Source organism: Salmo trutta, chromosome 35, assembly GCF_901001165.1.
Source record: "Salmo trutta chromosome 35, fSalTru1.1, whole genome shotgun sequence".
NCBI lineage: Eukaryota > Metazoa > Chordata > Actinopteri > Salmoniformes > Salmonidae > Salmo > Salmo trutta.
The window spans coordinates 5,240,587-5,264,376 of NC_042991.1; the positions used below are offsets into that span (position 1 = coordinate 5,240,587).

Genomic DNA, 23,790 nt, shown 5'->3' on the forward strand with positions numbered 1-23,790 from the left:
GCCAGAGAAAAGAACCCAGCTTCTAAACATCTCTCTCTCTTTGTGCACGTGTGTCTTTGTGTGTGTGCGTGGCAGTGGTAACTAGTAGTGGTAGAACCCAGGTGGATTAAGAGATGATGTAAAGGGAGTTATGGAAACGCTAAGCAGTCGACGCTAATAGTTGTAGCGTACTCGTTACCAATATTCTATTCCCAAAATACCAGCTGAAACAAGGTGTCTAAAATGAAGCCAATGCAGTGAACCAGGAAGGAGTGTTAGATAAAGTGTTACCAAACAGGTCCTTGTGACAGTAACCCCTTACCAGACCTGACTCCTTGCACACTAATGGAATCTACTAATTAGAGAGCGGAGGGGGTGGTGTGTGTGTGTGTGTGTGTGTGTGTGTGTGTGTGTGATTAGACAGAGAGCCCCAGACCTCGTTAAGAGGCAGCCTTCCACCAGTCCTTCAGGGACAGAGATTCATCTGATCTCTCTTTTTTTACACACACACACACACACACACACACTGGAGATCTCTCTATCAAGCTCTCTTTCTCTTCATCTCTCTCTCTCTTTTCCTCAGTCTCTTTTCTTTTTATATCTCTTTCTCTCACCTTTTCTCTCTCTCTCTCCCTCCCTCTCCTCATTCTCTCTCTCTCTCTCTCTCTCTTCTCACTCGTGTTCGTCGTCTTTATATGACTTCATTAACACTAGAACCGCTGGTCCTTGAGGGATCCCTGTTCAAGCTAATGAGCAGTCATTTTGACTGCAACATTCCAACAGTGTAATTCATACATTTCGTATGTGCTATTGCAAAAATAATCATTTGGTTGTGTTTATGAAGGTCTAATGTAACATTTTAAAATAGGATTTGAATTGTATTTCAAATAACACAATAGCATTTTCATTAGTATGTTACCGTAGGCTATATGTTTAAAAAAAGTTTTTTAAAACAATTGTTCTATCAATTTTATTGGTGGAGTGCCTTTGTTACAACTATAAAAAATAAACTGTATGTGTTGGAACACAGTAACAGTTTATTTTTATAACGACAAACGTAAAAAAATAAAAATACCCCAACCTCCTAGACGCACGGTCAGCAAGATGCGTGGTCAAATTCTGAAAACATCAGTAGCCTCAACATCATTATAAGCCACAAGTGTGCTTGATAAAATACGGAAGTGTTGATATGACAGCAGTCAAAAATAAATGATTTATGTTGGATACCATGGCGAATTTGTCTGTTTTATTTAGTGTAAATGGTGGTAACGCATGATCTCTCTGACGCGATCCTGTGACATCTCCAAAGAAAAGTATTCCATATACATCTGACCAGAAACTCTCCATATACATGCTCTTTCCACCGAATGCTCCACGGAAATACAGGATTGAAATGAACGTTTAAAGCAATCAACAGACAGATCCCAGGCAGTGTCTCCTTGCTCCGTGTGCACCTTAGCCACAGGTCCTGAATGCTGTAGCATGTCCATGTCCATAAACAACGAAAGCTGGTGAGTGCATTGCTGATGTTGTTGTTTTTTGCTTGAGATGTAGAGCTTGCCCCCTCAGTGATGACATTTTGTGCTGCTAATCGGCCCGTAGCATTGTCACCGACTTGTTCTATCTAAATGGTGCCGCCCCTTCCTCTCCTGTCCCACTGCTTCAATTGGTAGTGGCGCAGGCTCCTGTTCAGTGCGCGCCGTTCTGGTTTTTTTGCGTTTAGGCCTCGGAGGTGTAGGTTATTCAGAATTCTGCGTTGTTCGCTTCCCCTCGCTCATCAACTCACCCATTCTTTCCCTTTCTCCCCCATCATACTTTTTTAGTTATTTAATCTGTTATATGTGTGAAATTAGTTTCGGTATGGTTTAGGTTCAGTTTCGAGGCAATTATTGAGGTGATTATCAACTGGGCATGGCACGTTCATGTCGGGAGAAGGACTGTCGGGAGAAGGAGAGGAGCTGGCCCTACTATTGGGAGAGGTAGGGGAAATGTCGGAAAAGCATTCTAAAAATGACATGACCTCATAAAACTGGTTAGAACTCCAGTTCTGTTTGTGATATTAAGATTCTAACAATGGCAGTGTGCTGTATAGACTTATTTTGGAAAAGTCAAGGATGGGGGGGATGACTTAAAAAAATGGCAGAGTAATGCAACATTTTATTAATGTGCAGTCAAAATTATGATTTATTTGTTATGTAAGTTGAAGGTTATGGAAGGGTCCAGACAGCGTTTTTGTGATTTCACTAGTTTTTGCTAAACATATCCCAAACAGCAAATCACTTCCTCATCCTCGTTGTGTAGAATGGGGGGCGGGAGCTGAAAAAACATGAACAAAGCCCCCAAAAATGTCCTTTTAGAAATGGCAAAGCTCTTAGTATAGTGATGAAGTTCTTTTAGATGTTGTACACATGAAATTGTGTCATTCCCAATGTTATATTAAATTTATAACGTTTTAAGGTATGACCCAGGTGCAGACAGTGTTGAAGAAACAAAAGTGTATTCCTCAAACAGGGGCAGGCAAACGACAGGTCAAGGCAGGCATGGTCAATAATCCAGAGAGGGTGTAAGGTACAGGCTCAGGGTCAGGTCAGGCAGAGGTCGGTAATCCAGAGTAGTGGGGCAAAGGTACAGGACGGTGTACAGGGTCAGGGTCAGGTCAGGCAGAGGTCAGTAATCCAGAGTAGTGGGGCAAAGGTACAGGACGACAGGCAGGCTCAGGGGAGGCAGAACGGTCAGAAACTAGAAAACAGCACCAAGGAATAGGCGGTAGCAGGGAAACAAAACGCTGGTAGGTTCTACAAACAAAAATGAACTGGCCACAGACAAACAGAGAACACAGGTATAAATACACAGGGGATAATGGGGAAGCTGAGCGACACCTGGAGGGGGGTGGAGACATGCACAAAGACCAGTGAAACCGATCAGGGCGTGACAAAATGGTTTTGCGACTCGAGTAAATGAGGGAAAGAAAGTACACTGAACAAAAATATAAACGCATGCAACAATTCCAAAGATTTTACTGAGTTACAGTTCATATAAGGAAATAAGTCAATTGACATAAGTTCATTAGGTCCTAATCTATGGATTTCACATGACTGGGAATACAGATATGCATCTGTTGGTCACAGATACTGTACCTTAAAAAAAGGATCAGAAAACCAGTCAGTATCTGGTATGACCACCATTTGCCTCGTGCAGCACGACTCATCTCCTTCACAGAGTTGATCAGGCTGTTGATTGTGGCCTGTGGAATGTCGTCCCACTCCTCTTCAATGGTTGTGTGAAGTTACTGGATATTGTCGGGAACTGGAACACACTGTCTTACACGTTGATCCCAAATGTGCTCAATGGGTGACTTGTCTGGTGAGTAAACACGCCATGGAAGAAGTGGGACATTTTCAGCTTACAGAAATGTGTACAGATTATTGCGACATGGGGCCGTGCATTATCATGCTGAAACATGAGGTGATGGTGGTGGACACGACAATGGGCCTCAGCATCTCATCACGGTATGTATGTCAAATTGCCATCGATAAAATGTAATTGTGTTCGTTGTCCGTAGTTTATGCCTGCCCATACCCTAACCCCACTGCCACAATGGGGCCCTCTGCCCGGTACAGTTGAAACCGGGATTAATCCATGAAGAGCAACACTTCTCCAGCATGCCAGTGGCCATCGAAGGTGAGCATTTGCCCACTGAAGACGGTTACAGCGGCAAACTGCAGTCGGGTCAAGACCCTGGCGAGGACGACGAGCATGCAGATAAGCTTCCCTGAGACGGTTTCTGATAGTTTGTGCAGAAATCCTTCGGTTGTGCAAAACCACAGTTTCATTAGTTGTCCGGGTGGCTGGTCTCAGACGATCCCGCAAGTGAAGAAGCCGGATGTGGCGGTCCTGGGCTGGCGTAGTTACGCGTGGTCTGTGGTTGGTAGACTAGTTGGACGTACTGGTACATTTCTAAAATGACGTTGGGGCGGGATTATGGTAGAGAAATTAACATAAAATTATCTGGCAACAGCTCTGGTTGACATTTCTATAGTCCCTCAAAACTTGAGACATCTGTGGCATTGTGGTGTTTGACAAAACTGCATATTTTGGAGGGGCCTTTCGTTGTCCCCAGCACAAGGTGCACCTGTGTAATGATCATGCTGTTTAATCAGCTTCTTGATATGCCACGGACCTGTCAGGTGGATGGATTATCTTGGCAAAGGAGAAATGCTCACTAACAGGGATGTAAACAAATGTGCACACAAAATTGGAGAGAAATTAGCTTTTTGTGCATATGGAACATTTCCTGGATTTTCTATTTCAGCTCATGAACTCTGGAACCAACACTTTACATATTGCGTTTATATTTGTGTTCTGTATTAATTAAAAGCAGGACGTGCTTCCACACAGGAAGTTCCAGACACTTGTATGCCAAGCTGCATTGAAACTGTTCTGGTGGCTCGTGGAGACCCAACACCCTATTAAGATACTTTATGTTGGTGTTTCCTTTATTTTGGCAGTTACCTGTAGCAGCACGCGGGTGTGTGTGTGTGAGAGTCTTGCCATCTGTCCATGCCTCGCTCTCTTTCATTAAGACTCAAATGGAGCTATTATGACCTGTTCTCACCCTGTCTGAGGAGTCTTAAAGCATTCACAGTAGCAGATAGAACATTGTGCTTCTGCACTACCACTATAAGAGTTCTAGCTTGTGTGATAAGAATATAGGATGTACGGAGCAGATAGGCACACTACGCACCGTTCACAGACCCTAATGCAGACACACACACACACACACACACACACACACACACACACACACACACACACACACACACACAAACACTCTCTGGCAAACACACACACATGTACCAGTATAACATCTAGATAGTGCAGTTGGAATGTATTGAGATTAGAACCCTTTTAGTTCACAGCTGTTTACCATACTGTGTACACCATTATATAGGCTACACCATACTGTACATGACATGTCAGAGTATGACATCCATTATGCTAGATTAGAACACTACGTAGCCCCATTTCTCACCATACAGTATACTACATACGCTCCCCGGACATTTTATTAGGTACACACATCTAGTACCGGGTCGGAGCCCCCTTTACCTCCAGAACAGCCTGACTTCTTCGGGGCATGGATTCTACAAGTCGGAAACGTTCCACATGCTGACGCGATATGATCACGCAGTTGCTACAGATCGGACGGCGGTACACCACCGCCACCAGCCTGTACCGTTGACACCAGGCAGGATGGAGCCATGGACTCATGCTGCTTACACCAAATCCTGACTCTGCCATCAGCATGATGCAACATGAACCGGGATTTGTCACGACCTCTCTCATCAACAAGCTATTTTTACCCACAGGACTGCCTCTGACTGCATGTTTTTTGTTTGTTGCACTGTTCTCGGGAAACCCTAGACACTGACGTGGGTGAAAAGCCCAGGAGGGTGGCCATTTCTGAGATACTGAAACCGGTGTGTCTGGCACCGGCAATCATACCACGCTCAAAGTCGCATAGGTCACTCGTTTTGGCTATTCTAATGTTCAATCGAACAGTAACTGGATGCCTGGCTGCCTGCTTTATATAGCAAGCCACGGCCACGTGACTCATGGTCTGTCGGAGCGATCACTCCTTCACTCCTTCTCCACAGTCTATCTTTAGAAGAGCGATATTCAATATGGTGGACTCCTGACCCTGCCATGACCTTCTCAGAAGAACCCCAGCCATCCTATGTGAGGCACCTGGAGGGTGAGGGGCTGGTCGTGGGCGGGGTTTTCTCAGATCCACACTTCAATAAGAACACATCATTTGTATAATGTCCCCTCAGAGCTGGCCTTACAGTGGGAGGATAGAGGGAGTTGAGAAAACGAGAGCACAGAAAGTGTGTGTGTGTGTCCCTCTTTCTCCATCAGTGTTTGAGTAGGAACCAATACTCCCAGCAGGGCATTGCTGTCAGGACACGTCCTGATGTGACACATTCTGTCCTCACCTGAGATGTGAGGAGACAGAGTCATTATCTGGAGACATGGGCTACCTCTCTCCTCCTCTCTCTTGAGTTGTCGATTTTGTGTGTGTGTGTGTTTGTCTGTGTGTGTGTGTGTGTGTGTGTGTGCTAGGGCTGTGATGGTCATGGAATTTGGGCTGAAGGTTATTTGTCAGTCAAATGAACACGGTCACCGTTATAATCGTTTGAATAGTAAAATTCAGTGTGCCCGGTTTGGGTGCTTGTATTTCATGATACTCGTTTGCTACAACTGTCCTCTCTCCTATATCAGCTGTTAGATGTGAACCAGGCATATTTTACTTTGCTGCTTTTGGGTCAGTGGCTGTGACTGATTGTAGAGCTGAGGGGCTGTCATGGCTGACTGATGATGAGTTACATGTCCCTATAGCTACCAGCAGCAGGAACAGAGCAGCGTGTGTGCATATGTGTGTGTGGGCGCTAGTGTTCACTGGGAGGGAGATTACCAACCTCTTATCTGCTACACTAATCAACAGGAATCTCTGCTGCCTGCCTGACGCTTCAACCCTCTGATGTTACCTGGAATAACATTGGCTGGGCCCGAGAGAGAGAGAGAGAGAGAATCGTCAGTCTGTTCACGCTGATGTTTTTGTTGGTTGATCATGCAAGCTTTGGTTCTTGTGCAAGGTGTCATAGTATTTGATATGCATAAGAGTGGTGTAGACCTACAGTCTGGAAAAATGGTTCAGGACTATAGTCATTTTGACCCCCCTCTAAATGCTCGTTAGAGTTATCACAAAGACGGGGCGCTCAGTTTGAATGCCATCTTTTCCTGAAAACGAGTCTTCCCATGACTCTCTCTCTTTCTCTCTGGGTTTGGCGACGAGTATGAAGCGAGGGCCAACCAACGAGAGCGTACAGTGTCCAAAGAGGGGCCAGAAGTATACAGAATGGTGTCGTCTGCATAGAGGTGGATCAGAGAATCACCAGCAGCAAGCGCAACATCATTGATGTATACAGAGAAGAGAGTCGGCCCGAGAATTGAACCCTGTTGCACACCCATAGAGACTGCCAGAGGTCCGGACAACAGGCCCTCCGATTTGACACACTGAACTCTATCAGAGAAGTAGTTGGTAAACCAGGCGATGCAATCATTTGAGAAACCAAGGCTGTCGAGTCTGCCAATAAGAATGTGGTGATTGACAGAGTCGAAAGCCTTGGCCAGGTCGATGAATACAGCTGCACAGTAATGTCTCTTATCGATGGCGGTTATGATGTCGTTTAGGACCTTGAGCGTGGCTGAGGTGCACCCATGACCAGCTCTTAAACCAGATTGCATAGCGGAGAAGGTACGGTGGGATTCGAAATGGTCGGTAATCTGTTTATTAACTTGGCTTTTGAAGACTTTAGAAAGACAGGGTAGGATAGATATAGGTCTGTAGCAGTTTGGGTCTAGAGTGTCACCCCATTTGAAGAGGGGGATGACCGCGGCAGCTTTCCAATCTTTTGGAATCTCAGACGATACGAAAGAGAGGTTGAACAGACTAGTAATAGGGGTTGCAACAATTTCGGCAGATCATTTTAGAAAGAGAGGGTCCAGATTGTCTAGCCCGGCTGATTTGTATGGGTCCAGATTTTGCAGCTCTTTCAGAACATCAGCTATCTGGATTTGGGTGAAGGAGAAATGGTGGGGGCATTGGCGGGTTGCTGTGGAGGATGCCGGGCAGTTGACCGGGGTAGGGGTAGCCAGGTGGAAAGCATGGCCAGCCATAGAGAAATGCTTATTAAAATTCTCACTTATAGTGGATTTATCGGTGGTAACAGTGTTTTCTAGCCTCAGAGCAGTGGGCAGCTGGGAGGAGGTGCTCTTATTCTCCACGGACTTTACAGTGTCCCAGAACTTTTTTGAGTTAGTACTACAGGATGCAAATTTCTGTTTGAAAAAGCTAGCCTTAGCTTTTCTAACTGCCTGTGTATATTTGTTCCTAACTTCCCTGAAAAGTTGCATATCATGGAGGCTATTTGATGCTAATGCAGAACGCCACAGGATGTTTTTGTGCTGGTCAAGGGCAGACAGGTCTGGAGTGAACCAAGGACTATATCTATTCCTAGTTCTACATTTTTTGAGTGGGGTGCTTATTTAAGATGGTGAGGAAGGCACTTTTAAAGAATAGCCAGGAATCACCTCATCTACTGACGGGATGAGGTCAATGTCATTCCAGGATACCCCGGCCAGGTCGATTAGAAAGGCCTGCTCGCAGAAGTGTTTTAGGGAGCGTATGACAGTGATGAGGGGTGGTCGTTTGGTTGCAGACCCATTACGGATGCAGGCAATGAGGCAGTGATCGCTGAGATCTTGATTGAAAACAGCAGAGGTGTATTTGGAGGGCGAGTTAGTTAGGATGACATCTATGAGGATGCCCGTGTTTACGGATTTGGGGTTGTACCTGGTAGGTTCATTGATAATTTGAGTGAGATTGAGGGCATCAAGTTTAGATTGTAGGATGACGGGTGTTAAGCATGTCCCAGTTTAGGTCACCTAGTAGCACGAGCTCAGAAGATAGATGGGGGGCAATCAATTCACATATGGTATCAAGGGCACAGCTGGGGGCAGAGGGAGGTCTATAGCAAGCGGCAACAGTGAGAGACTTGTTTCTGGAAAGGTGAATTTTTAGAAGTAGAAGCTCGAATTGTTTTAGTGCAGACTTGGATAGTAATACAGAACTCTGCAGGCTATCTTTGCAGTAGATTGCAACACCGCCCCCTTTGGCAGTTCTATCTTGGCGGAAAATGTTATAGTTAGCGATGGAGATTTCAGGGTTTTTGGTGGTTTTCCTAAGCCAGGATTCAGACACGGCTAAGACATCCGGGTTTGCAGAGTGTGCTAAAGCAGTGAGTAAAACAAACTTAGGGAGTAGGCTTCTAATGTTAACATGCATGAAACCAAGGCTTTTACGGTTACAGAAGTCAACAAATGAGAGCACCTGGGGAGTGGGAGTGGAGCTAGGCACTGCAGGACCTGGATTAACCTCCAAATCACCAGAGGAACCGAGGAGAAGTAGGATAAGGGTACGGCTAAAGGCTATATGAACTGGCTGTCTAGCACGTTCGGAACAGAGAGTTAAAGGAGCAGGTTTCTGGGCACGATAGCATAGATTCAAGGCATAGTGTACAGACAAAGGTAAGGTAGGATGTGAGTACATTGGAGGTAAACCTAGGCATTGAGTAATGATGAGAGACATATAGTCTCTAGAGACGTTTAAACCAGGTGATGTCAACGCATACGTAGGAGGTGGAACAACATGGTTGGTTAAGGCATATTGAGCAGGCCTAGAGGCTCTACAGTGAAATAAGACAGTAATCACTAACCAGGACAGTAATGGACGAGGCATATTGATATTAGAGAGGGGCATGTGTAGCCAAGTGAACATATGGGTCCAGTGAGTGGTTGGGCTGACTGGCGACACGGCGATCCAGACAGTTAGCAGGCCGATGCTAACAGTTAGTAGGCCGGGGCTAAACAAGCTAGCAGTTAGCAGACCGGGTAAGCAAGCAGTTGGATGAGTACTTTTTAATGTTAGAGAAAATGTATGTAGTAAAAAGTACATTATTTTCTTTAGGAATGTAATAAAGTAAAAGTTAGCAAAAATATAAATAGTAAAGTACAGATACCCCCAAAAAACGACTTAAACAAAAATACTTTAAAGTACTACTTAAGTAAACTGAGCAAAAAAAGAAACGTCCTCTCACTATCAACTGCGTTTATTTTCAGCAAACTTATCATGTGTAAATATTTTTATGAACATAACAAGATTCAACAACTGACACATAATCTGAACAAGTTCCACAGACATGTGACTAACTGAAATTGAATAATGTATCCCTGAACAAAGGGGGGGTCAAAATCAAAAGTAACAGTAACAGTCAGTATCTGGTGTGGCCACCAGCTGCATTAAGTACTGCAGTGCATCTCCTCCTCATGGACTGCACCATATTTGCCAGTTCTTGCTGTGAGATGTTACCCCACTCTTCCACCAAGGCACCTGCAAGTTCCCGAACATTTCTGGGGGGGAATGGGCCTAGCTCTCACCCTCTGATCCAACAGGTCCCAGACGTGCTCAATGGGATTGAGATCCAGGCTCTTCACTGGCCATGGCAGAACACTGACATTCCTGTCTTGCAGGAAATCACGCACAGAACGAGCAGTATTGCTGGTGACATTGTCATGCTGGAGGGTCATGTCAGGATGAGCCTGCAGGAAGGATACCACATGAGGGAGGAGGATGTCTTCCCTGTAACGCACAGCATTGAGATTGCCTGCAATAACAACAAGCTCAGTCCGATGATGCTGTGACACACCGCTCCAGACCATGACGGACCCTCCACCTCCAAATCGATCCCGCTCCAGAGTACAGGCCTCGGTGTAACACTCATTCCTTCGACGATAAACGCGAATCCGACCATCACCTCTGGTGAGACAAAACCACGACTCGTCAGTGAAGAGCACTTTTTGCCAGTCCTATCTGGTCCAGAGACGATGGGTTTGTGCCCATAGGCTATGTTGTTGCTGGTGATGTTAAAAATATATATATTTTACCTTTATTTAACTAGGCAAGTCATTAAGTACAAATTCTTATTTTCAATGACGGCTTAGCTAACAGCGTCTATTTGATTTCGTTATTCGTTCGTGCTCATTTTGTTAGCTTTCTGGTAATAGAGGCCTAATGGGATTTCCTTGCGTTTTAGCGCCCCTTGTGTGCTATGCCGGTATTACCTTAACTAAATCCTGGTATCAGAGAAGGATGGTATGAAATATGACAATATGAAAATCTGGATACCACCCAAGCCTACCCAGAACACATTTTGTCTGTTCTTTAAAGGTTCCCAGAATGTTTAATTAGGTTAAACTGTCCAGTTGTGCTGACATTCAGATAATGTTTGTATCAGGGTGCACAAAAAATGTCTTTGATGTTGCAAGAATGTTGAGAGAACAGCCTTTTTGAGTACTTTAAATGTTCCCAGAACATATCATTGGGTTGTGGGAGCAGTGTGGGTGCATTACAAGAGATAGGTTCTCAAAATGTGCTCAGTTGTGATGACATTCATACAATGTGTAAGTTAGGTTTCACAGGACATTCCCTTAATGTTGTAAGAATGAAATAGGTGTTGTTTTTTTACGACGTTCATAGCTGATTTGTTTTAGCGTAACATTCCATTGATGTTCATGCAGTATACATTTTGCCTTGTCTTGGAGGTCCACAGAACATTTCAAGAACATTTAGTAAATGTTATATTTAAGTTTGACTTAATATTACCACAACATGCTCAGCATGGAAATTACAGCAGATTGGAATAAATCCTGATTGTTTCTCTCCAGATTTAATGGAAACTTTCATTTGAGGACTGTATTGTAGGCAGTAGAAAGATGCATGGCATTTTCATCGCAGAGCATTTGAATAGCATTGAATCATTCAAACGCAACTGTATTTTTTTTTACACTTCATATGTTTACAAACTGCACATTGGTTCATAGGACATTTGAACAGTATTTAAATATACGAACACCATTTCAACACTTTGTACTGTATGCTGACAGTGTACACACCAGGGAAGCTCTCCTATGTCATCTTTTTTCAGTATATATCCATGCCATTATCTTTAATCAGGAATTCCATGCTTCCTTTTTAGCCTTCTTAGACATAACTAACCCAGGGAAATACTGGTAGTTGGTTTATTGACCATCACTTCGCCCATCTTCTTTATATGCTGCATACCGTATTTACAAGGTATCCAAGACTATGAGTGCTGATCTAGGATCACTCTTGCTTTTCAGATCATGAAAAACAAGCCAGGGGGACCGTATCAATCGTCTCAAATAGGAAAAAAGTTTAACATTACATTTTTACACAATGTTTTATTTTTTACAGTTAGTATAAATTCTGGATTTCTGACTGAATATTTGTAAAAAAAAAAGACATCCTTTCTTTTAGTAGAGTATATTTGAGTCTCAATTTCAATTTTTGTTTGAAAAGACACATGCTTAATTAACGAATAAGTGGGATTGAACCTGCAGTCTTTGGATCTGCAGCTAAACCGTTAACCTTCTGTGGTGGCCTTGGGTCGTTTTTTTCAGTCAAATATGGTCAATCAGGACATAAAGCACAATTTCCGAGTTATTAAAATGTTCCGATTCCTCATAATTTGCTGTGTACTTGTAACACTGTATTTTATGATTTCTTTCTTCATCATGTTTTGAAAGTCTTAGATCTGCAGGTTGAAGCCCACTTTAAAAAAAATATATTATAAGTGAAATTGAGACTCAGATATCTTGCCGAGCGGCTCGATTCGGTCTTGTAGCAAAATTTGAAATTGTGTTTTTTTGACATTGGATAGAAGTAGAGACTCAGAGCTAGACAATGGTATAATCATACACTACAGTCGAGGAACAATCAGAAAGTAATTCTGCTTTTGAAAGCCTTAGCCCCACCCATCTCTTTAAGGATTCACATGTACTAAACAACCAAAGATTTAAAGACTAAAGGCTGATTGTCGGAGTGACATTATGAACATACTATTGTTGTCCGACCTCAAACTTGTCATTGTCGGTATGAAAAAGTATAAACACAAAAACTACAGGCTACATGACATCAGCAGCCTGGTGGTCCAAAATAGCATAACTGGTGCATTTTAACACCAATAAACCCACCCATTAAATAATTAATTTAGGATACAGTTGAAGTCGAAAGTTTACCTACACCTTAGCCAACTCAGTTTTTCACAATTCCTGACATTTAATCCTAGTAAAAATTCCCTGTCTTAGGTCAGTTAGGATCACCACTTTATTTTAAGAATGTGAAATGTCAGAATAATAGTAGAGTGATTTATTTCAGCTTTTATTTCTTTCATCACATTCCCAGTGTGTCAGGAGTTTACACACACTCTATTAGTATTTGGTAGCATTGCCTTTAAATTGTTTAACTTGGGTCAAACGTTTTAGGTCGCCTTCCACAAGCTTTCCACAATAAGTTGGGTGAATTTTGGACCATTCCTCCTGACAGAGCTGGTGTAACTGAGTCAGGTTTGTAGGCCTCCTTGCTCGCACACGCTTTTTCAGTTCTGCCCACAAATGTTCTATAGGATTGAGGTCAGGGCTTTGTGATGGCCACTCCAATACCTTGACTTTGTTGTCCTTAAGCCATTTTGCCACAACTTTGGAAGTATGCTTGGGGTCATTGTCCATTTGGAAGACCATTGACTGATGTCTTGAGATGTTGCTTCAATATATCCACATAATTTTCCATCCTCATGATGCCATCTATTTTGTGAAGTGCACCAGTCCCTCCTGCAGCAAAGCACCCCCACAAATTTTGCTGCCACCCCAGTGCTTCACGGTTGGGATGGTGTTCTTCGGCTTACAAGCCTCCCCCTTTTTCCTCCAAACATAACGATGGTCATTATGGCCAAAAGGTTCAATTTTTGTTTCATCAGACCAGAGGACAGTTCTCCAAAAAGTACGATCTTTGTCCCCATGTGCAGTTGCGAACCATAGTCTGGCTTTTTATGGCGGTTTTGGAGCAGTTGCTTCTTCCTTGCTGAGCGGCCTTTCAGGTTATGACGATATTGGACTCGTTTTACTGTGGATATAGATAAAAACAATTCTGAGGTCTTGGCTGATGTCTTGTGATTTTCCCATGATGTCAAGCAAAGAGGCACCGAGTGTGAGGGTAGGCCTTGAAATGCATCCACAGGTACACCTTCAATTGACTCAAATGATGTCAATTAGCCTATCAGAAGCTTCTAAAGCCATGACATCATTTTCTGGAATTTTCCAAGCTTTTTAAAGGCACGGTCAACTTAGTGTATGTAAACTTCTGACCCGCTGGAATTGTGATGCAGTGAATTATAAGTGAAATAATCTGTCTGTAAACAATTGTTGGAAAAATTACTTGTGTCATGCACAAAGTTGATGTCCTAACCGACTTGCCAAAACTGTAGTTTGTTAACTAGAAATGTGTGGAGTGGTTGAAAAACGAGTTTCAATGGCTCCAACCTAAGTGTATGTAAACTTCCGACTTCAACTGTATGTCAATCTAGCAAACCAGGCAACTAAAAGCAACTTTATAAACAATGTTTTGGTTAGATTCTAGCTTGTTAGCTAGCTAAAGTTAAGTTAGCTGGCTAGCCAGTTCAAATTATGACCACATCATATAGCTGACAACGTCTTCACTTTAGCTAATTTATATGAATTATTACAAGGAAAATAAACTCACAACAAAATCATTATTTACAAGTTAATGGAGAGCCAATTAGAGAAAATTGCTTAGGGTTGTGAGTGTGAAGAAATAAAAGCAGGGGTTTCTACCAGAGAATTTTAGAACTTGGTATCTGGTAAATACGTACTATATCAAATAAAATCAGTTTATTTGTCACATGCACAGGATACCGAAGGTGTAAACGATACAGTGAAATGGTTACTTGCATAGTGGAGTCTTTTTGTTTAGACATGTAGCTAGTTAGCTAAACAATGTGCTATAATCACAACTCATAACGTCACTACCCTGTATGAATCTGCAGGTTGAACCAGGTTCAATTTTAGCTAGCTGGCTAAAATTAGGCTTTAACTAGCAATGCAAATGGCTCTGAGATACAAAAAATATTACTACACAGATCATTCACGTAATGTTAGCTTGTGAGCCAGATAACAGTACGCTTTGACTTGCAATGAAATCAATTTTCTGACAAAATTAGAAATGTATAATATCAGAAAAAAAGCTAGCTAATCTCTCTTACATGGATGAACGCTTCTCCCTCTCTGCCATGGTTGCACTTAGTTTGAAGATGTAATCCAGAGACAGGTGTTTTATACAACAGCCTTCTGTGTGTTCACTTTTTGACTCCCTCTGCATATTTGCAATCAAATGCCAGAATTTTCTCCATCTCCTTAGCTATCATACTCTGCTTGCACTGGGAATTCTACTGATTTCAAAACTCTTGTCCTCCAGGAAGTGGAGAGCAACACTTTTGCAGTTCTACTAGGTGATATTTTTCAAAAATGCTGCGTTAGAAAGGATTACCACACATATTGACCAGCTCATGTTATAGACAGAAACGTGCTACATGGCAGACCAATCCGAACTCATCTCTCAGCATGTCCAGCCCATCCATTATCTCAGCCAATCATGTCTAGCGGGACGGTTCCTGACGTTTTCCGTGGCTAAACCAACTAGGCTCGTAAGTTAACCATTTTATTTGTATTTTCAGATGGCATACAAGTTTGTTGTTAAGGCACATGAAAGTTCACATGTTCCAGAAGGCATTTCTGCCAAAAAGCACGTTTTGATAAAAAAACACCCTGTTTACATTCAAATGCCTTTCCTTTGAAGTAGTGTGACGTACACGCTACGTACGCCTAGTTTCCTGAAACGAGTCACATATACACTACTAAAAGGGAGGGTGTCTTTATTTCGTCCAGATTTATAAATCTCCAGTCAGAAATGCAGAATTTAGACTAATTGTAAAAAGTAAAACTGTTAAAATAATTCACTGTTCAACTTTTAAAAATGCACCTGATATAATTCCTATTTTGGAATGCAGCCCAACTCACTAATAGGTATTTTTGACCAATCAGATCATCTCTGAAAAAGAACTGATGTGAAAAGATCTGATGTGATTAGTGGAACCAATTAGTGACCAATTAGTGGAAAAAATATCAGAATCCGGCTGCCTGAGACGCTTGATAGGGTCCCCCCCCGGATTATTTTTCATGATCTGAAAAGCAAAAGTGATCCTAGTGTGTAAATATGGGTCCAGAAGTATGCAGCATATAAAGAGGATGGATGAAGTGATTGTGAATAACCCAAATACCAGTACTTTCCTGTGTTGTTCTGGGTACCTTTTAAAGTACTCAGAAATGCTGTTTTGTCAGCATTCGTGCAACATCAAAGACATTTTTTGTGCACCCTGATAGAAACATTATCTGAATGACAGCACAACTGGACAGTTTTAGTGTTTTGGGAACCTATTTCCTGTCATATCTGAAAAACGTTCCCACAACCTAAAGAAATGTTTTAGAAACTTTTAAAAAACATAAATGTATTCTGGGAATGTTCTTACAACATCAGGTGAATGTTTTTTGCATCCTAAAATTAACATTGTAGAATCATCCGCACGACTGGGCAGTTTTTGTGTTTTGGAACATGCAGTGGCAAGAAAAATTAAGTGAACCCTTCGAATTACCTGGATTTCTGCATAAATTGGTCATCAAATTTGATCTGATCTTCATCTAAATTATTGTATTTTTCTTGTCTATATTGAATCCATAATTTAAACATTCACAGTGTAGGGTGGGAAAAAGAATGTGAACCCCTAGGCTAATGACTTCTCCAAAGCTAATTGGAGTCAGGTAACCTGGAGTCGAGATTGGAGATGTTGGTTAGAGCTGTCTTGTCTCTGGAACAAGCTAACATCTCTGTTGACGAGTCTATAAGCCACTGCTGTCCAAAAAAAACATTGCTGCACGTCTGAAGTTTGCAAAAGTGCACCTGGATGTTCCACAGCGCTACTGGCAAAATATTCTGTGGACAGATGAAACTACAGTTGAGTTGTTTGGAAGGAACACACAACATTATGTGTGGAGAAAAAAAAGCACAGCAACATCAAAACCTCATCCCAACTGTAAAGTATGGTGGAGGGAGCATCATGGTTTGGGGCTGTTTTGCTGCCTCAGGGCCTGGGCAGCTTGCTATCATTGACGGAATAATGAATTCCCAAGTTTATCAAAAAACATATTGCAGGAGAATGTTAGGCTATCTGTCCGCCAATTGAAGCTCAACAGAAGTTGAGTGATGCAACAGGACAAAGACCCAAAACACAGAAGTAAATTAACAACAGAATAGCTTAAACAGAAGAAAATATGCCTTCTTGAGTGGCCCAGTCAGAGTCCTGACCTCAACCCGATTTGAGATGCTGTGGCGTGACCTCAAGAGAGCGGTTCACACCAGACATCCCAAGAATATTGCTGAACTGAAACAGTTTTGTAAAGAGGAAAGGCCCAAAATTACTCCTGGCCGTTGTGCAGGTCTGATCCACAACTACAGAAAACGTTTGGTTGAGTTTATTGCTGCCAAAGGAGGGTCAACCAGTTATTAAAGGGTTCACATACTTTTCCCACCCTGCACTGTGAATGTTTACACGGTGTGTTCAATGTGTTATTAGTTTAAGCAGACTGTGTTTGTCTATTGTTGTGACCTACATGAAGATCAGATCAAATTTTATGACCACCTTATGCAGAAATACAGGTATTTCCAAAGTGTTCACATACTTTTTCTTGCCACTGTATCTTTTGTGGTGTCCCCCACAATGTTCTCACCAGACTGTTCCCACAACCTAATGAAACATTCTGGGAACCTTTTTTAAAGAACATATTAAACGTGTTCTAGGAATGTTCTTGCGACCATCAGGTCGAATGTTTTATTCAAACATTCTATAATCATCACCACGACTGGACAGTTTTTGTGTTATGACTTGCCATGACCTAACGGATGTTGTGGGAACTTTCACATAACCAATTTTGGTTTGCTGGGTCCTTACTCTCTTTTTCCACCCTCTTTCTCCCCCTCTCTCACCACCCCCTTGGCTTAGTGCCATGTTCCCACCAAAACACTCACTGTCTAACATAAATATTAGCCTATATATGCGACTTGCTTAGATTGCCTACCTTTTTTGGTGCCCGTCGGCTCAACTATCTGCTCTCCAACTGGAGAGACCAGTGAAAGCCACTTCACTGAGTGGATCTGCTTGACGTATTTAGCATCTAGCTGCCTAACTATATCCACATGGAGTTGGTTTGATGGGCTGTGGAGGTGGACTGTTGATCGGCCTGAGAGTGGCAGAGAGGAGAGATGGAGAGAGGAAGAGGGGTGAAGTGAATTGCACACTGTTGAGGTAGAGAGGCCCATTGAACTGGAAACTATGAACTCTTTTCCTGTCTCTCTCTCTCTCTCTCTCTCTCTCTCTCTCTCTCTCTCTCTCTCTCTCTCTCTCTCTCTCTCTCTCTCTCTCTCTCTCTCTCTCTCTTCTCTTTCTCTTTCTCTTTCTCTCTCTTTTTCTCTTTCTTTCTCTCTCTTTCTTTCTCTCTCTTTCTTTCTCTCTCTTTCTTTCTCTCTCTTTCTTTCTCTCTCTTTCTTTCTCTCTCTTTCTATTCTATTCTATTCTATTGGCAAGTGAAATAAATAATTGTGAAATGAACAGTAAACATTACGCTCAGAAAAGTTTAAAAGGAAAAGAAACATTTCAAATGTCATATTATGGCTACATACAGTGTTGTAACGATGTACAAATAGTTAAAGCACAAAAGGAAAAATAAATAAACGTAAATATGGGATGTATTTACAATGGTGTTTGTTCTTCACTGGTTGCCCTTTTCTTGTGGCAACAGGTCACAAATGTTGCTGCTGTGATATTTCACCTAATATACAGTGCATTCGGAATGTATTCGGGCCCCTTGACTTTTTCCACATTTTGTTATGTTACAACCTTATTCTAAAATGTATTAAATCGTTTTTTTACCCTCATCAATCTACACACAATACCCCATGATGATAAAGCAAAAACAGTTTTTTGAAATGTTTGTGAATTTATGTTTTAAAAAGACTGAAATATTGCATTTACATAAGTATTCAGACCCTTTCCTCAGTACTTTGTTGAAGCACCTTTGGCAGCGATTACAGCCTCAAGTCTTCTTGGGTATGACGCTACAAGCTTGGCACACCTGTATTTGGGGAGTTTCTCCCATTCTTCTCTGCAGATCCTCTCAAGCTCTGTCAGGTTGGATGGGGAGCGTCGCTGCACAGCTTTTTTTCAGGTCTCTCCAGGGATGTTCGATCGGGTTCAAGTACAGGCTCTGACTGGGCCACTCAAGGACATTCAAAAGACTTGTCCCAAAGCCACTCCTGCGTTGTCTTGGCTATGTGCTTAGGGTCATTGTCCAGTTGGAAGGTGAACCTTTACCCCAGTCTGAGGTCCTGAGCAGCCCGGAGCAGGTTTTCATCAAGGATCTCTCTGTACTTTGCTCTGTCCATCTTTGCCTCGATCCTGACAAGTCTTCCAGTCCCTGCTTCTGAAAAACATCCCCACAGCATGATGCTGCCACCACCATGCTTCACCGTAGGGATGGTGCCAGGTTTCCTCCAGATGTGACGCTTGGCATTCAGGCCAAAGAGTTCAATCGTGGTTTCATCAGACCAGAGAATCTTGTTTCTCATGGTCTAAGAGCCCTTTTGGTGACATTTGGCAAACTACAAGCTGGCTGTCATGTGCCTTTTGCTGAGGAGTGGCTTCCATCTGGCCACCATAAAGGCCTGATTGGTGGAGTGCTGCAGTGATGGTTGTCCTTCTGGAAGTTTCTCCCATCTCCACAGGGGAACTTTGGAGCTTTGTCAGAGTGACCATCAGGGTCTTGGTCCCTTCACTGACCAAGGCCCTTCTCCCCCGATTGCTCAGTTTGGCTGGGCGGCCAGCTCTAGGAAGAGTGTTTGTGGTTCTAAACTTCTTCCATTTAAGAATGATGGAGGCCACTGTGTTCTTGGGGACCTTCAATGCTGCATAAATTCTTTGGTACCCTTCCGCAGATCTGTACCTCGACACAATCCTGTCACGGAGCTCTACGGACAATTCCTTCGACCTCATGGCTTGGTTTTTGCTCTGACATGCACTGTCAATTGTGGGACCTTGTATAGACAGGTGTGTGTCTTTCCAAATCATGTCTAATCAATTGAATTTACCACAGGTGGGCTCCAATCAAGTTGTATAAACATCTCAAGGATGATCAATGGAAAGAAGATGCTCAATTTCAAGTCTCATAGCAAAGGGTCTAAATACTTATGCAAATAAGGTTTTTCTGTTTTTTTATTTGTAATACAATTGCAAAAATGTCTAAAAACCTGTTTTCACTTTGTCATTAAGGGGTATTATGTGTGGATTGATGAGGAATTGTTGTTATTTAATCCATTTTAGAATTTGGCTGTAACGCAACAAAATGTGGAAAAGGGGAAGGGGTCTGACTACTTTCTGAATGCACTGTATATGGGAATTGATGAAAATTTGATTTTTCAAATTCTTTGTGGGTCTGTGAGGGAAATATAATGTCTATAATATGGTCATACATTTGGCAGGAGGTTAGGAAGTGCAGCTCAGTTTCCAGCTAATTTTGTGGGCAGTGTGCACATAGCCTGTCTTCACTTGAGAGCCAGGTCTGCCTACGGTGGCCTCTCTCAATAGCAAGGCTATGCTCACTGAGTCTGTACATAGTCAAAGCTTTCCTTAATTTTGGGTCAGTTACAGTGGTCAGGTATTCTGTCACTGTGCACTCTCTGTTTAGGGCCAAATTGCGTTCTAGTTTGCTCTGTTTTTGGTTAATTCTTTCCAATGTGTCAAGTAATTACCTTTTTGTTTTATCATGATTTGGTTGGGTCAAATTGTATTGCAGTCCTGGGGCTCTGTGGGGTCTGTTTGTGTTTGTGAACAGAGCCCCAGGACCAGCTTGCTTAGGGGACTATTCTCTAGTTCCGTGGTTCCCAAACGTTTTATATTCCCGTATTGCTTCAAACATTCAACCTCCAGCTGCGTACCCCCTCTAGCTCCAGGGTCAGTGCACTCTCAAATGTTGTTTTTTGCCATCATTGTAAGTCTGCCACACTCACATATACCATACATTTATTAAACAAGAATGAGTGTGAGCTTTTGTCACAAGCCGGCTCGTGGGAAGTGACAAAGAGCTTTTATAGGACCAGGACACAAATAATATAATAATAATCAAATATATCATATAACACCTTATTTGTTCATAGAAAATTGTGAATAACTCACCACAGGTGAATGAGAAGGGTGTGCTTGAAAGGATGCACATAACTCTGCAATGTTGGGTTATATTGGAGAGGATCTCAGTCTTAAATCATTTTCCACACACAGTCTGTGCCTGTATTTAGTTTTCATGCTAGTGAGGGCCGAGAATCCACTCTCACATAGGTACGTGGTTGCAAAGGGCATCAGTGTCTTAACAGCGCGATTTGCCAAGGCAGGATATTCTGAGTGCAGCCCAATCCAGAAATCTAGCAGTGGCTTCTGATTAAATTCAATTTCCACAGAACCGCTTGTTGCAATTTTGATGAGGCTCTCTTGTTCAGATATCGGTAAGTGGACTGGAGGCAGGGCATGAATAACGAATCCAGTTGTTTGTGTCGGGAAAAGTACCTGCGTATGTCATGTCCTGACCATAAAAAGCTTTTATTTTTCTATGGTAGAGTAGGTCAGGGCGTGACAGAGGGTTTTGTCTAGTTTATTTATGTCTATGTTGGTTCTAGTTGTTGTATTTCTATGTTTTTTGGGGGGGTGGGTGATCTCCAATTAGAGGCAGCTGGTCATCGTTGTCTCTAATTGGATCATATTTAAGTGGTTGTTTTTCCCACCTGGGTTTGTGGGAGATTATTTTTGAGTAAGTGTATGTTGCAACGCTTCGTCACGGTTTGTTGTTTTGTTCATTAGTTTATTTGTATGTCTTGCATAGTTTCACAGTTATAATAAAATGTGGAACGATATACACGCTGCGCCTTGGTCCCATTCTTCTGATGTAATTGCGCGCTCAACTCACTCCAGTGCTTCGCCTTATCTCATTTGACATTGTCCGTAAGCTTGAGTTCATTTGCACACAAAAAATCATACAATGATGGAAAGACCTGTGTGTTATCCTTGTTAGTATAGACTTAGAAGAACTCCAACTTCTTAATCATGGTCTCAATTTTGTCCCACACATTGAATATTGTTGCGGAGAGTCCCTGTAATCCTAGATTCGGATCATTCAGGCGAGGAAAAAAACATCCCCCAAATAGGCCAGTCATGTGAGAAACTCGTCATCATGCAAGTAGTCAGACAAGTGAAAATGATGGTCAGTAAAGAAAACTTTAAGCTCCTCTCTCAATTAAAAAAAAACCTGTCTCTACTTTGCCTCTTGATAACCAGCACACTTCTTCTGTATGTTGTAAAAGCGTTACATGGTCGCTGGCCATATCATTGCATAGTGCAGAAAATACACGACAGGGGCCTTGCTTTAACAAAGTTAACCATTTTCACTGTATTGTCCAAAACGTCTTTCGAGCTGTCAGTCATTCCCTTGGCAGCAAGAGGCTCTCGGTGGATGCTGCAGTGTACCCAAGTGGCGTTGGGAACAACTTCTTGCACGCGTTACCACTCCACTATGTCTCCGTGTCATGGCTTTTGCACCATCAGTACAGATACTAACATGAGCAGCATCTACGTTTGGCTACATACGGACCGTTAGTGGAATTCCCGAGAGAGAGGAACGGTTAATGTGATTGGATGTTAATTATTTTACATTGTGTTGTTATTTCGCTGAACACTAGATGGTTGAATGAACATTTTGCCAGTGAAACAAGGCAATTTTATTATATAAAAAATAAATGTTAATCACTTTTTTATTTGGCGTACAACCAACGGCATTGCGTGTACCTCTGGGGCTCGGGTTTGTTATGGAAGGTTGGGGAATCGGTTCCTTTTTTTGGGTTGTAAAATGTATTGGCTCTTTTCTGGATTTTGATAATTTGTGGGTATCGTCCTAATTCTGCTTTCTCTCTCCCTCTGCTAATCGTCAGATGTAGCACCAGTTTTGTGATTTTCCAGCTCATTTCCAGCAGCCATTCTTGGTTAGGGAACATGCATTACCTAACAGCTTGTTATTAAAAGTTTATTTTGCAGAAAGGCAGAGGGAGAGGTATGATGAATGTTCAAATGCAGCAGCCCAAATGCATTGATGAGTATTTGAGGATGTGCGAACTAAATGTCAACGCAGTGTTTTTTTCTCCTGGAGGCATTAGAGCCATCCTCAATAATCAGACATGTTATTACTGTAAATACTAGCAGAATGTCTCTATCTTGTGAGTGGGAGAACATTCAGAAAATATAGCTATTTTCCTCCCTCTTTTTTTTGCTCTCTCGCTCTCTCTCTCTCTCTCTCTCTGTCTCTCTCTCTGTACAGAACGTGGTCCAGTGCTGTCCTCAGCTCTCCAGTGTGCTGCCCCCCTCTTCCCAGTTCACTGCCCCTCTGTCTGTCCGGTAAGAACTATACTATACTATACTATACCTTACTATATATACTATGTTACTACTCTACTTGATCCTACTATTTTACTACTACAGCTGTACTTGGGATGTGACAAATGGACAATTGTAATTAACGTTTAAACAGCTATTTTTTTTTAAATTTTTTTATAGTTAAACGATTACAAAAATCATCAAATGTACAATGCAGAATAATGGTCCTATTATGTGTGTAGGACCAGGCAACTAAGTTCTATCTACTGCAACCCTTTACAGACAGAACGCAGCTACAGTAACATGTCGATAGCGACAATTCATACCTTTTCAGACAATTTTAAAAAGTGCTGCATCAGGTCTGTACCTTTTTTAGACAGCAGAATTCTGCTCCGGCGTAAAATGTTCTGTATTTGTTCTCTGACAACAATAAATGTAGCTGATTGACGTGCTGCTGTGTTGTTTTTTATGGTATTTCTACTAAATGTCTTGGTATGTCACGGCATTTAACAAACTTTAAAGTACTTTTTTAGGAGAGAGTGGTCTGCCTGCGCGCAGCAGCTCAAAATGATTAGATTGACATTTCTGGTTGCTTAGTGATGGATTTTAGTCCCGCTTCATAAGTGGCGTTCCTTTACAGACAAGTAAAATGGCCGTTCATATCACCAGAGAAGGTTTTGTGTCTGCATTTAAAAAAAACGTAGTATAGCCAACCCTAACAGACAGACAAACAAACATA

At 42.3% G+C, this 23,790-nt stretch overlaps 1 protein-coding gene across 6 annotated transcripts in view; it reads left to right on the forward strand.

Moving 5' to 3' along the window:
* LOC115174483 (1-phosphatidylinositol 4,5-bisphosphate phosphodiesterase beta-4) overlaps positions 1–23,790 on the forward strand; it is a 135,134-nt gene that overhangs the window by 15,756 nt on the left and 95,588 nt on the right. For 5 of the 6 annotated variants that reach the window (XM_029733040.1, XM_029733039.1, XM_029733047.1 and 2 more), the window contains one exon: positions 22,996–23,072. The exons of the other annotated variant lie outside the window; for it this stretch is intronic. The gene's annotated coding sequence lies outside the window, so the exon portion shown is untranslated. The remainder of the gene's footprint in view (positions 1–22,995; positions 23,073–23,790) is intronic. 6 annotated transcript variants of the gene reach the window in all.